Source organism: Pteropus vampyrus, unplaced genomic scaffold, assembly GCF_000151845.1.
Source record: "Pteropus vampyrus isolate Shadow unplaced genomic scaffold, Pvam_2.0 Scaffold394, whole genome shotgun sequence".
Classification (NCBI taxonomy): domain Eukaryota; kingdom Metazoa; phylum Chordata; class Mammalia; order Chiroptera; family Pteropodidae; genus Pteropus; species Pteropus vampyrus.
Genome location: NW_011889175.1, coordinates 1340440 through 1355326, shown reverse-complemented (window position 1 = coordinate 1355326; position 14887 = coordinate 1340440). Strand labels below are relative to the sequence as shown.

The 14887-nt window shown below is 41.6% G+C and overlaps 1 protein-coding gene and 2 pseudogenes across 3 annotated transcripts in view; 2 read left to right on the top strand and 1 right to left on the bottom strand.

Moving 5' to 3' along the window:
- The first annotated feature begins 979 nt into the window (after nt 1–979).
- GFOD2 (glucose-fructose oxidoreductase domain containing 2) overlaps nt 980–14887 on the top strand; it is a 34543-nt gene continuing 20635 nt past the window's right edge. For 2 of the 3 annotated variants that reach the window (XM_011380499.2, XM_011380495.2), the window contains exon 1: nt 980–1172. The gene's annotated coding sequence lies outside the window, so the exon portion shown is untranslated. The remainder of the gene's footprint in view (nt 1173–14887) is intronic. The other variant, XM_011380498.2, reaches the window with a different exon arrangement.
- On the top strand, nt 2560–2678 carry LOC111731738 (annotated as a pseudogene).
- Nucleotides 11626–11744, bottom strand: LOC111731741 (annotated as a pseudogene).

The following is a 14887-nucleotide window of genomic DNA, read 5'->3' as shown; positions in this document are numbered from 1 at the left end:
CTTTGCACGATGACACAAATAAATCAGACCTAAGCACAGTTTGATTCTGCCTCCCTTGTGCCTGGCTGTTGGGAATCCAGGAGGAAGGAATAAGGGGATAAAACTCCATCAGAAGATGGAGGGGGAGAGGGGAAATTAGAGTTTCTCATCACTCTGGAAGCTTTCTATGCTCACAAAGGTGGCAACAGTAGCAGAAGTCCTGTTTCCCCTGCGCAGCAATAGCCCTGCTGGTCAGCAATCCTCAGTGGAAACAACGGCTTCAGTGCAACTGACATGTTCTGTCATTACAGGCTGCTCTGGAGAGATGGCTGGGACACCCTCCTAATGCCAGCTGAGCGCGGGTCCAGACTCACCAGGAGAGTCAGACAAGAACGGGTGGGTTCTCTCTATGCAGAAATAACCATAATCCCACATTTCCAAGATAGCCTGTTTTACACGAAGGTTCACAGGTTTCACTACCCTAGCTGACAGTAGGGTGAACCGAAGGGTAGTCTTATTACAAACAGTATTAATTTGGGGCGGGGGATGGGGAGAGGAGAAATAGGATCCAGTAAAGAGATCAGGAGGACTGAGTTCCTAAACCTGAGAGCACTGATATCTAAGGAATAACTAAAGAACATTCAGAGAAAGAGGAGCCCAGACAGGCCCTTGAGATAACAGAAAAAACGAGTCATTAGGAGTCAGGAAGCCGCGAAGTCCGGAGAGTTCGAGAGAAATGGCAGACCTTCCTTCATCCCAAGACAACCAAGAACCACCACAGTCTCCAGAACCTCCTTGCTCTTGATGCCAGGCAACGAGCCAGAAAGAAGCCGAGGGTGGAAGACCGCTCACTACGTGGTCTGCACCGGGAGACTTGAATAACCAGGGCCTCCAGCTCAGCTACTTAACCTTCCCGGACAAGGAGCGAGCATGCGCAGCTTCGGGTCACAGCCCCTCCCAGAGCGGGCCCACCCCCGCCAGGGAGCATGCGCAGACCTCCTGCCGTCCCGCCCCGCCCTTTCCAAAGCCCTCGGTTCCTTAGAAACCAGGCGGCGCGTTCCCGGTGCGGCGCGCTAGACTCTGGGGCCCGTGAGTCCCTGCTAGCCGTCCTCACGGGGGGCTGGTGGCCATTGGGACCCTTGTGGACCTATGGTCTCCGGTGCGGAGCAGGGCGGGCAATGCCAGTGTGCCAGGTGAGAGGCGGCCCGCGGCGGCGGGTGTGCATGGAGGAGGGCATGGCGTGGCTGCGAGCGGGCGTCGGCGGGGCCTCCTCCGCGGCCCGGCGTCCGAGGTCGGAGTTGGGGATACGCGGAATCTGGGCTAGAGGGAACCGTTCTAACTGCCAGCACCCGCGCGGAGTTCGGGGGTCGCCCCGGAATTCGCCCTCCCCACCTCAGAAATAGGACCTGCAAGTTTCGTCGTAAAATCGTACAATTTTGGCTCCTGGAAGGACCTCGGTCCTAACTCATCCTTTTACTGGACCCGAAAACCTAGGCTCCCCATCCTTGTGCAGAGTAGACCCCCTACCTGTGTGAGGCCTGACGCTTTGTGGATAAAGATGTGAGGTATGGAAGTCTCAGACAAAGGGTTCGTGGGGTAGCTGGTCCATCCTCTTTCAGAGTGAAATGGAACTTTTAGGGGGTAAATCTTTATTTAAGGAAAAAGTGTTCAGATGGCAGGTGGAAAAGGGTACACCCCAGGAGATGCGGGTGGATCTGCCAGCACCAGAGTACCCACGGGCCACGTTTCATGGGCCCAGGCCTACCTTTGAAGCTCAGGAAGGAAGCAGACGGACCAGGGGAGACAAAGGTGAGGTAAGGTATTCTCACCAGGGAGGCATTATCATATGAATGGCGAGGAAGGAAGAGTGGGCGGGGATATCAGGACTTGTGAATGGTCGTGTGAAGAGTTCACCTCCCAAACTACTGCAGAATCTAAAGAACGGGACAGGAATTGAAAAGCTTAAATCTACATTGGATGGACAGAAAGCAAGGTTATAAACCATGTTTATTGTCCCCACAGTGTCAAGCTGAGGGCAGCACACATGAGGAAGAAAGTGGGTGCGCTTTGTCTAAAACCAGGGCCAGCCAGGCACTGCCCAGAGGACCTTTATAAGCTGTAGGCAGAAAGGTCTCAGAAGGAAGAGCCCTTAGTATATGACCCTTCAGTTGAAGGGAACAACTGTTAAATTAGAACAGACACAACGTGTTATTGTGACATAAAGAGATATGGAAAAGAGAGTTGTCTTTTAGAGTAAGGGAAGCTAGATTCATTCTTGATAAGGAAACTTATTGAAAAGCTATACCTAGGGACAAGAGTTGTAAGGCCATCCATTTTACAGAAAATATGAAAAATTACTGAGTTTGGATTAGGAATTCAGAGAATCTGGCTAAACCAAGAGGTGAAAATTTTCAGCAAACATTGCTGTTGGTGTACTCTCCATTTTACAGATAAAGATTCTGTTGTGAAAGTCTTCCTTACCACCTGGTTGTCCTACTTTTCCTGTGGAATGATTGGTCTGGGTCTGATCAGTTATTTTTATTTGCTAGGAAAATTCAGACGTAAGATTTATAATACCAAGTCTATGACCATGCCACCCTGAACATGCCGGATCTCGTCTGATCTCGGAAGCTAAGCAGGGTCGAGCCTGGTTAGTACTTGGATGGGAGACTGCTTTGGAATACCAGGTGCTGTAGACGTTAAAAAAAAAAAAAGATTTATAATACTAGAACCCACGAGTAGTGGGATTAGCAATGAATAAAAAGGCCCCCCCCACAAAAAAAAAGATTTAAAGATTTATAATATGGGGGAAAGAAGTGTGTGATTTTTAAAAGATGGTTGCTGATTCTAATCATCAAAGTACATTTGTTACTAGTTTGATAAAATTAATTTTCAATGTATATTCAGCTTTGCAGCAGGTTTTTTCCTACCCAGATTGATAGGAGAAGATACATTGAAAGTATGATAGTGTTAATAGGTCATATTAGTTTAAGGAAGAACGCTTTAGGTTTACAAATCAATGCCAGACCATAACTATGGAAATCGTGGCTATGAATTGTTTTCTTTTTGGCTGTGAATTTTTAAAAATTAAAATGTAGTTAATATGCAATAATAGTTTTAGATGTATAACATTTATTCAACTTTGCATGGCTGTGCATTTTATTGACTTCTTGCACTATGGATATATTTTGTATAAATACCTCAAGAGATACAATGGAGTATTATCAGAAGGGTATGTAATCTGTGGAGGAAACTGGTACTGTTAACCAAATTTTGTCAGAAAAGTTTTATGAATATCCTTGTATTCTTTATAGAAACACTCATTACTTTAGTATTAGCTCAGATAGAATATAGAAAAGTAAGCCAAAATCAAGATAAGGTGGACGGGGAGCAATTACCATCTACGGAGCTGGATGGGATGTCAGCTGGATGGGATGTCGGAGGGTGCTTTGAATGTAAATGCAAATACTTTCTTGAGTGAGCAGTTGGAGAAGATACTGCTTACATGTGCTGAGTGTGCCCCTTGGATTTGTGTGCATTTTTTGAGCTCCTGTAATCAGAAAGACACTTGTCGGAGGAAAAAGAGAGACTTACAGACTCAAGTATTTATTCGTTGCTGTGGCAGTGAAACCTTTGACGAATAATTAACATCCACTCCAGATGAGGGCAGTTATCAAATCTGGCCTGTAATAAAGTACTCAACAGTATTTAATAGGCCAACTTACCAGATAAACCAGTAATGCTAACTTTCACTGAACTGATTTTCTAGTTATACAGTAAGAGGAAAAATGAAATGAGAATGCAGTGCCATCTGATTAAGAAGTTTTAATATAGATGTTGGTATTCAGAAAATAGAGGAATCGGAGAGACCACTAACTTAGAACCTTTCTGATGCCTAACAAGGTACTTATGCATATTTATAATAGGAGGTCCAATTCTAGAATAAATTCACCATTGGAATTGGACAGCATCTAGGAAGAAATTGAAGATTTTGCTGTTTTTGAGAATTTGTATACAGCATAGTAATGGGACATTATTTTTTTTAACCGACAGAAGTAGCAGCTTTGTATTAGAAAACTTCGAGTCAAAGTCAAAATTACTTGAAAATTTAAGTAATTTTAAATTTTAAAAGTGGAGAATGAAAGATACTTGAAATAGACTTGGACTCATGAAAGAATAAGTGTATGTGCTACATGCCATTAAGTCGGCTTTGACTCCTAGTGACCCTATGAATGAGTGACGCCCACAGTGTCCTATCCTCAGCAGCCCTGCTCAGCTCCTGTAGACTAATGCATAGCTTCTTTTATGTAGTTAGTCCATCTCATGTTTGATCTTGCTCTTTTCCTGCTGCCTTCTATCTTTCTCAGCATTATTGTCTTTTCCAAAGAACCCTGCCTTCTCATGATGTCCCCAAAGTAGGACTGCTTCAAGTTTTGTTATTTTTGCCTCCAGCAATATGTAAGAGATACTGAGAAAAAAAAAACATGAAAGCAGAAAGGCTTCCCTACACTCTAACACTTACGAATTACCCATTAGGTCAGGAATGAGTTCAATAAAGTACTGTCTCTTTAAACTGAGAACATTAAAGAAAAGATAACTATTCCTGCATTATTTAAATATACTCAAAAGCTATTGTTAAGTATTTGTTTTTTAGTTCCTGCGCTTCGCTTCGAAGGGGAGTAACAAGTAATGCCTTTGTCCTAGGTACTGCCAGTTCTCAAGATAGCCAATGAAAAATGCCACACTCTTTGAGACCCAGAATGGCCAAGAATTGCTGGGAGGCTATAGCTCACTCTCCCCCATACCTTTTTAAGCCATTCCCAAAAGCCTCTTTGTAAGGGTTTCTATCCATCCTCTACTATGAAGGACTAGGAATGAAGGCTGTGAGGAATGGGAACTGAGTACTGAGCATAGTCTTCCTTTCTGGCCTGGGATAACAGTGCAACTCCCAAACTGTCAGCTATCAATTTCTCATGAGATTAGGTAACCCCAAAATAGAACCGGAAACACTCCTACTTGGCTTTGAGATGTACCGTATCCCTTTACAACCTCAAAGTCTTGATTATTTACTTTCACAATTATTTTTGCTTAGAATGTTGGGCAAATCATGTGACTTCAGAACCCTAATTTTTAACTTATATAATTTAAAACAAAACTAATTGAAAATGACATAAATGTCCAACACCAGAGAAATGGAAAGCTGGTTCATGTAGTCAGGAGAATATCATGTAACTGTTAAAAACTGATACTATGAAAATGCATATGTCTAAACAGTAGGTGAATAAAAATCAGGATACGAAGTTGTGAATACATGTAGTTTGATCAAAGGTACATTGAACAAACGTAAAAACTTAGCAAAAAAAAACCAAGAACACACAGTAATTTTCTATAATAAATATATATATTTTTAAATGGGATGTTAACTAGATTTTCTTGTGGCAGTCATTTTGCAGATATGTCAATTTTGCTCAATTAAAAAGTTAAAAAATTTTTAAGTGTATTTTCCAAAACAATGAAACCAACCCTCGTACGTTTCTTCTTGCTTATGTAAAGGATGATTTTGAACTTGTTTTCTCTCTACAGGCCTTTACACTCTAGACTGTATTAAAAGTGGTGAGGGAAGAACAATGGCAGGAAACTGGGCGGCAATGACATTTCCTATCTCAGGTGTCAGTGAAACAAACAGTAATGCAGTTACATAGATGATTAATTTACATGTATATAATTGAAAGGTGACTGCACAGGTCTTGTACTCCTTTCTAAGACTGATATTTCTTTGGTGCTTGTTGATGGGTGGTTTTGTAGCTAGCTGTGTCCCAGAGCATATTATAGTATGTTCCTTGTGGTTAATGGTTTCTGCAGCCCGACAGTGGTTCCCACTAGGAAATGGTTATCATCTCTGAGGAGACTCTGGAGGTGGCTCTAGGAGCATGTGAGACGGGGTGTGTTTGTCATGCTTGGCATTTTCTGATTGTCTGGAGATGGGGGTAGTACAGAGATCAGCTGTACCTATATTACTTTTCCTTTTTTTTTTTCCCCTCCTGTTACTCCCCCCCCACCCCCTGCCTTACTTTTCAACCTTTTGAATTCATATTCCTGTGACAGGGCCCAAGGGGACACAGCTTGTATTTTGGAGCAATAGGGAAAACGAAATTATTGTGCTTAAATGGCTGTTTGGTTCCCCCAGACCTGGGTTTGCCTCTGGTTATTCTTTAAGAAAAAAAAAAAAAGAGGGTGGTGTGGAAAAGACTGTCCTGAGCTTAGACTGTTTACATCTAACAGCCAAAAGATTGTTAAATTACATTTGAATGTGGTCATGGCCAATTGATAAGCAGTTTTCTTTATACAAGTAGAAAATATTTATGGAGGCACTGGGCATTTCCAGTTACTGAAGAACTACTTAACCTTCCTGGTGACCAGAGGCCATGTAAACACTAAGTTAGAGAAGGCTGGTCAGGGTTGCTGTGCTCTGGGGTGCCCTAAGAATGTCCTACACCCAAACTCGAGAAGGAAAGCAGAGAGGTGACTCTCTAGAGTTTCTCTTGCAGCCATAGAAGTAGCAGTTTTCACAGGAACAGAGTACTTGTGTCCATATAGGAGATAGAAGACACTAAGAAAACTTCAGAAAATTAGGTTTTCACATTGAAAAATGTTCATCGTAATTAAAAACTCACCCTCTTGGGACCTCAGGTAAAACCAAAGTGTGTAATATACCTCTCTCTAGGGTTGGCTATTTCGCATGCGAAATGGCCAGATGTACTTTACCTCGGTAATTTAAAGGAAAAATCAGGGTTTTTTTTTTCCCACTTCCCTGCCACAGGAAAAGATCTTCGAACACTCATTATGTTCTTGCGTGAAATCAGTCCTTGATATTCAGCTATGAGTGTATCAAGAAATGGAAACTAACCTCCAGGGACCTGGCATGTCTGAAAACCTCTCTGTTTCCCAGATCCCAGCATAATGCCTAACTCATTGTGGTGCTTAAAAATATTGGAGGAAAGGACTCTAGTGACTGAATATTGTGCCATTAAAAGGAGTCAGGGAGCACAAGAGGAGATTCATGTTCGAGAGGAAAGATGAATTCGGGTTGGGAGAAGCTGGTAGGTCACTGGGGATTTCCAGTAGTTACTTAGAAGTATAGAGCCAGAGCCTGAGCAAGTTTTCGAGGCTGGAAATGGGACATTAAGAATGTTTTCAGGGAGGTCAAAGTGAAGTTGAAGGATTAGATAAAATTACTCTGGGAAAGAGTAGGGCCGAGGATGGAATTTTCATGTTGATGTCAATCTGGAACTCACTGTTAAAGCATTCTTAGAAAAAATAATCTTCTGGTTATTGCCAGATTTTTAAAAACAATAAAGAATATAGCTGGTAGATGAGTACTTTTTCCCACTGTAATCATGAGCTGAAGTTAACTTTTGGACCTGTTAGCGATCCAGATGCCTCTGTGGGTGTTAAATTTACTTCTTTATGGCCCAATTTAGCTGACCCTTTTGTACATTGGGTAGTTACGCTTCATTGGACAGGTCATTAGGCCTTTCATTAGTGTAACTCCTAGGACACTGTGTGGAGGGGGAAAGGGGATGGGGTGTGGGGAACTGGCATCTTTGGCCAGGGCTGGGTATGCTCTCTCATTCTTCAGTGGCTGCCTAACAATTTACTCCTTATGTCAACTTGTAGATCTGGGGGAATAGCATTTCTTTCCTTTGTCCTGTTTGTGTTTTTGCTGTCAGTGAGAAGGCACTCACTCTATGACCATGTCGTTGAGTCAGTGTATGCACTTAAGTCATGGGAGAATGAAACCTTCTCCATAGAACCTCTGGATCTTTGAAACCCAGACACCAAAACATTTATTATAAATTATTTGTAAAACTCAATACCTGTTTGTTCAGTTCAGTTTTTATTTATTTTTATTTTTTTTTCCTCTCTTTAATATCCCCTACCCCACCCTGCTTCTACCCCTGACCTATGGATGTTGCCGTTTCCCCTTAAGAACTGGATCTCTGAAGGTGGGGTGTCTCCTGCCACACGCTCGTGGCGTGAACCCGGGGCCTAGTGCCTCCAGGATCTGGCACCCTCAGCACACTCAGGGGGCCTGGCATACCCGGCGTATGGTCCGTGATTCTACCTGGGGCGCGAGCCCAGGACCTTCTGCGTGTAAAGCGGACATGCTAACCACTACACTGTGGAGCCATCCCAGTGTTTATTTTTCAATGGGATCATAAATGCAGGTAAAAAAACACTTTCACATCTATCTGAAAACAGTTCTGCTGAAAGCATTCATGTTACTGTTTCAGACTCTTAAGTACAAGTCGGTTAGTGTAGGTAACTGTACTGTAGGTAGTTTTTTCTCTTTGGGTCCAGCTCTTCTACCCAGGCATTGACAGCCTATCTGCCACACTGGCTCAATTCTAGATGCTGGAGAGTCAAAAGGGGGACTGGGCGACAGTTAGATACACCCTCTTAGTTAATTCTTGGTACATGATTAATGTTGAAGGCCACATGGAAGGCATTCCTGCTTATATCTCCAACAGGTTACTGATTTTGCAAAATAAAGATTAAACTTAAAAATGACCTTCGCACTTTCATCTCCTTTACCATGCTCAAGAATTATGCCCTTCTGTTATAGATCCCTTTGCAACTGGATGTTAAGTCTTGACCCACCCCCCGCAATCAGGATGATGTTCCACAGTATCAGTTCTGGAAAACCATTCAAAGTAGCTTATGCTCTTAAGATTTTAAATAATATTTATTTAAAATTAGAAAGACAGAAAAAGACTTAAGCAGGAAAAGGTGTTGCCTTCCAGTCAGTGCAGCATCCACACAGGCTTTGACCTGACTTCTTGATTCATTCATTCTGTAACTTAATCATTCGGATGTTCATTCTTCAATGGTTACTTAGTACCTCCTCAGTGTCAGGCACACTGCACTGTGTCCTGGTGACAGTAGATTTGGGATAGGCAAGGTCATGCCATCATGACAGACACTAAATAATAGGGGATCCCAGTGAAGTGTGATGGGCACTATGAAAGCTAAAGCCCAGGCTGCTTGGGTACTATGAGCAGAATCACTTACCCCAGCCTAGGCATGGCCTCTCTGAATAAGTGGTATTTAAGTGGAGACCTAACAGATCTCCCAAGGAGTTAGCCTGGGGAAGTAAGAAGAAAAGATTTTTCCAGGCAAACAGCTTGAACCAAAATCTCAGAGCAGGACTAAAGGAATTAGATTTGATAGCTGCTAGTATGTCGAGTACAATGTAAGGGGAAAGTGGTGAGATGGAAAGGTGGGGAGAGGTCCAACCCACACTGAGGAGATGCTTTGTGAATCCCATCAAAGAATTTGGGATTTATCCTAGGGGCATTTAAAGGCTGGGGAAGGAAATGGTTAGGACCAGGAGAACTGCGGGTGTCTGTTCAGGAAACCAGAGTAGTGGATGAATTCAAGGGGTATTACAATGTCCAGTTACTGGGATGTAGTGATGGACTGGCTGTGGGGGCAAGAAGGTTTCGTTGCAGCCAGAGTGGTTCCTTATAAACTGGTTAGATCTAGATCATGATCACTTGCCTTTCTTTCACGACTGTCTGTTGGCATTTGACTTAACATAGCTCCTGAGTGCTGGGTCATTGTGGTCCTGCAAGGCTTGGCACACAGTGTGCTTCTCTGTTAAGGAGGAGGAAACTTGACTACAAAGAGACTGAGCTAACTGATAAGCATGAGTCACCTCATGTGGAGGAGGGGTGGTAGTTGGAAAGACAGTTGTGAATGAGGGCACCCTCTTGGCAGGCCAAATTGTAGCTTAAGGTTGAGAGCAGCAGCTCATTTTCCTAATCTCAAGTGGCATGCAGAGCTATTCTGTTATCATATGATGCTTGTTTTCTTTCTTGAACCATTAAACCAGATCATGTCCCAAACTACTTAGGTTAGTGACATAAGTAATCTCTATTAAATTAATGAACATGTCCCAAGACCCTACTGAGTTATATATAGTTTTGATAAGTTCAGTATATATGTCTTGGTTTATTGATTAACTAACTATGCAGGAACTAGATCTGAAATCTTTCATTTTTTTCAGCAAATATTTATCAAACATCCACTATATGTCAGGACTTGTTCTAGGCACTGCAGGATACAGCAGTGAACAAAATAGACCAAAAATTTCCTGTCCTCAAGAAGCATACATTCTAACTGGGGTGGTAGTGGGGGACAAACAATGGGAAGATAAACTCATGTCTTATAAGACAGCACTTGAGACCTGAAGGAAGTGAGGAGCAAGTAAGCCAAGTGGATGGATATCTATACAGTAGAGGGAACTGCACATACACAGGCCCTGAGACATGAACATACCCATGTATGCATACAGCTGTGAACCACCGAGACTGGAGCAGAGTGAGCTGGGAAAGAGAACAAGGATATAAGGTCAGAAAGAGAAGGGGTGGGTGCAGACAGATCATATTGGGTCGTGTAGGTCAGTCCATGAAAGAACTTTGGCTTTTATTCCAGGAGAGCTGGGAAGCCTGGCAGTGAGGGGGCGGTTTGAGCAGAAGAGTGGTTAGATCTGGCTTGTATTTTAATTGAGTTGCTCTCAGTGCTACACTGAGAATATATTGGGAGTGCAGCATGGGAGGAGCAGGGTAAAATCTGGGAGACTGATTGGGCTGTTGTAATCATGTAGGAGAGAGGCGATGGTGCCTTGAACTAAGGCGATAGCAGTAGGAGTAGTGGGAAGTGCTTGGATTCAGGATATGTTTTGAAGAGCCAGCAAAACATGTTTATGGATTAGATGTGAAGTGTGAAAGAAGAAGAATTAAGGATTACTCCAAGATTTTTATTTGAGTAGTTGGAAAATTTGTGTTGCCAGTTTCTGAAGCCATTATGGGAAGAGTAAGTCTGGTGGAGAGAAACATCAGGAATTTAGTTCTGGACATTTTAAGTTTGGGATACTTATTAAAGATCCAAGCAGAGATATTAAATAGGCAGTTGTTTATACTAGTCTGAAGCTCAATGCGGAGGACCTGGCTCATAACTTTGGGAGCCATCAGAAAATAGATAGTATTTAAAGCCATGAGACTAAATGGGAGCCATGGTTACCACGGTCATCATCAGGAGAAACTAGCAGCTGGTACTGAGAACTGGCCAGAGAGGTAGGAGGAAGCCAGGGGACATTTGTGTTCTGGAAACCAAGTAAAGAAGAATGTTTCAAGGAGGGTGAACCTACTATATCAGATGCTGCTGCTGTCAACATCAGTGTAATATGAGAAAGAGAATTGACCATTGGATTTAGCAACATTTTAATTGTATTTGACAGATATCAGGTAGCTGAAGCTTATCAAATAATTGTTTGTCAGGCAGCTGAAGTATTTATGAACAATACTCTAGGGTTGTCAGCCATGATGCTTGAACACAGAGCAACATAAGATTGTTGCATAATCGCACTTTAAAGTTCTTAACATTTTGCTCTTTCCTCCTACTTTTGGACCCACTTTATATGAAGAAATGCTGTTGGGTAGAGACTGGAACACTGCTTTGGGGGAAAGGACTGTCTGCCAATCACAGACTGGCTTTTTTTTTTTTTTTTTTTCAGGCGAGGCAACCCTTGGTTGACCTCACAGATTGCAAGGACCTTGTCAGCTTACAAACCCTTATTTTTTACACCTACAGCACCTGATCTTCCTAGATAGTCTCCCATCCAAGTACTAACCAGACCTGACCCTGCTTAGCTTCTGAGATCAGATGGGATCGGGCTTATTCAGGGTAGCTTGGCCATAGACTACAAACTGGCTTTTTAATGCCATTGGACTACTGTGCTTTTTTTGTTTACTGAACTACCAATATGTCAGTGTTTTTATAATAATTCAGTCCTTGAATATGTGTAGTGCCCTTTTCATGTGGAACTCAAAGTGCATTATGGATACATCATTAACACTTCTTTAAATAACTTAATTCGTATCCTGCTCAATGTTCTCATAGCACCCTGTTCTTTTTCTTTATAGCACTTATCTAAATTGCAATGACATGTTTTAAGTGATGATTTGATTGTCTTATCTTTCCTGCTGGACTGTAAGCTCCATGCAGGCAGAAGCTCTATCCATTTTGCTCATCAGTATGTCCTGTGTTTTGCCTAGGCCTGGCCCATAGTAGATACTAAGTAAATATTTATTAGTGAATCAGTTTGCATTAATTATGGGTGTTGTTTTATACATAAGCTCTTGAAACACAGACAATGAAACACAGCTAATGTCACAGTCTGTTTTAAAATTAGATTGAGGGCCCATCTCACTTAATAACTAGGGTCATGGCCACATCTCTGGTGCCACAGTGCTCTACTATAGTGTATTTTATATTTAAGATACAATTACTAAAAAAATTCATCTGGGAAATATCTAATTCCCAAACAAGCCCCTTCACACTGGCCCTCTGGAATGTGTCAGAGGGGACAGAAATCTATGGCAAAGTCTGTGGAGGTACCTCAGAGGAAGGAGGGGTGCCCTAAGGATGCCCAGCTCTTGAGAATGGTCCTGCTAGGGCATTCCAGGTGTGGGCTGGTTCTGGGGTGCAGTAGGGGGTGGGCACAGAGTGAGAACTTCTCACCCTTATGGTGTGCAAGCCTCATTGCCCAACCCGTACAGCTAAAACCACAAACTTAAACCATTTCTCACATATAGCCATCATTGATTTTGCTTGCCTGCAGCTATACAGGAGAAAAACTCCTTTTTGACTCCCCCTTTCTTAGTATGAGTTGTTGATGATTGGTGAGGACTTGCCTAATACCTACAGCTCAGCAGCTTGCCCAATATGATATTGGTGAGGGAAAAGAGCCATCATCAGATACCCTCCGTAAGCGCTGAGACTGATTAGATTATTGGGCCTTAGCTTGAAGTTACTTCTTCAGAAAACTTATTCTCTTGGCTCCAGCCATTGTCTCTATACCGGTGATATGCCCTAAAATAAGCTTACAAGGTTTTTGTTTTGTTTTAAAGGAAAGAGACTTTTAATTCACACATATCCATTTAGTTCGATTTTAGACCTAAGTCTGCAAGGTGTGAATAAATCGTTCTGGACCCTTAGACACAACAACTTATGGCGATTAAAAGTCAAGGTATAATTTATATGCAATTAAATGCACAGATCCGAAGTATTCAATTTGATGAGTTATGACAATCATATCACCATGTAACGACAGTGCAACACAAGATATAGAACATTTCCATCACTCTAGAATGTTTCCTTGTGTCCCTTTCCAGTCAGTCTCTTCCCTCACCCCCTCCCCACCTCAACCACCACCACTACCACCTTCTAACTACTGTCTCGATAAGTAAGATTTGCCTGTTCCTGTACTTTAAATAAGTGGAATCCTACAGTGGGTTTTTTTGGTGTGTGTGCCTGGTATCTTTCACTCAACATAAAGTTTTAAGATTCACACATGTTGCATGTATTAATAGTTCATTCATTTTTACTGCTTTACTATATTCCATTGTATGACTATACCATAATTTGTTTATCTGTAATCTATTCATGAACGTTTGTATTTGTTTCCACTTTGGGGCTATGATGAATAAGGCTGTTTATGAACATTTTGTAAGTAGAGTTGCTGTGTCATTGGGTTGATACATGTTTAACTTTATAAGAAAATGTTGGTTTTCCAAAGGGTGCTGTTTTACACTTCTACCAACAGTATATAAGAATTCCATTTGCTCCATATCCCTCCAAACTTTGGAGTTGTCAATCTTTTTTTGTTGTTTTTGCCATTTTAGTGGATATCTCAGTGTGGTTTTAATTTACATATTCCTGATGACTAATGGTAATGGAGCACCTTTTCACGTGCCTTTTGCCATTCCTGTATCTTTGATGTGAAATGACTAGGTCTTTTGATATTTTTAAAAATTAAGTTTTGCTTATTTTTTTATTGTTGATTTGTAGGAGTTCTGCGTTCAAGTCCTTTGTTACATATATGTTTGGTGAATATTTTTTCTTAGTCTGTTACTGGCCTGTTCATTTTTTAATGGTGGCTTTTAATGAGCCAGAAATTCTTTTAGATTTTAAATCCAGTTTATCAGTGGATTAGTGCTTTTTGTGTCCTGTCCAAGCAATCCTTACCTACCCCATTGTCTTGAAAATATCCTCTGATATGTTTTTCTGGAAGCTTTGTGATTCTGGCTTTTACATTTAGGTCTTTGATCCTTCTAGAATTAATGTTTGTATTACAGTGAGAGAAGAGAGGTCAAGGTTCTTTGTTTGCCATGTAGATATCCAGTTGTTTTGACACTATTTTAAATAGTTTTCTCCATAGAATTGGTTTAATGCTTTGGTTGAAAAATCAATTAACTGCATTTGCTTGGCTTGCAGGGTAAAGGAAGTAACTTTGTCAATAGCAATACCTAATGGCTCTTTTTGAAGCCTGGCACTAAAAAACAGAAGGCATAATTTGTAATTTTAAAAGTATAGTTATAGGACAAATTATTATAGGTACATTTTTAAATAGCTTAGATGGTATCATTCTGGCTCCCGCCATCTGTAAGCTTCTGAAGAGCTTGATGCTTCTAATAGGATAAGGAAAACACAATCCCAGAACAAGTAAGGGCATTTGAAAAAAACCTGCAGTCAATCAAAAGTATTCTTAAAGATATATTGACAGGTATTTAAGATGAATAAAGGATAATATAACTACTCAATTTCTCTCATTTCTTCTTTTGTCAAATACCTACCTGGAAAGAGCAGGCATGGGAAAAGTAGAAACTCAATGAGTTTTGTTCCCCCGTCCATTTGAATTACATCCGAAGGGTCTGAGAAAATGAGCAGGTTACTGTGCTATATATCCTTATATCCTGTTAGTAAACTTTGCGGCATTGTGGAGCAGTGGGAGATGCCAGAAGATGGGTGATACGCAACATTTGTCACAATTTTCAAAGGGTAG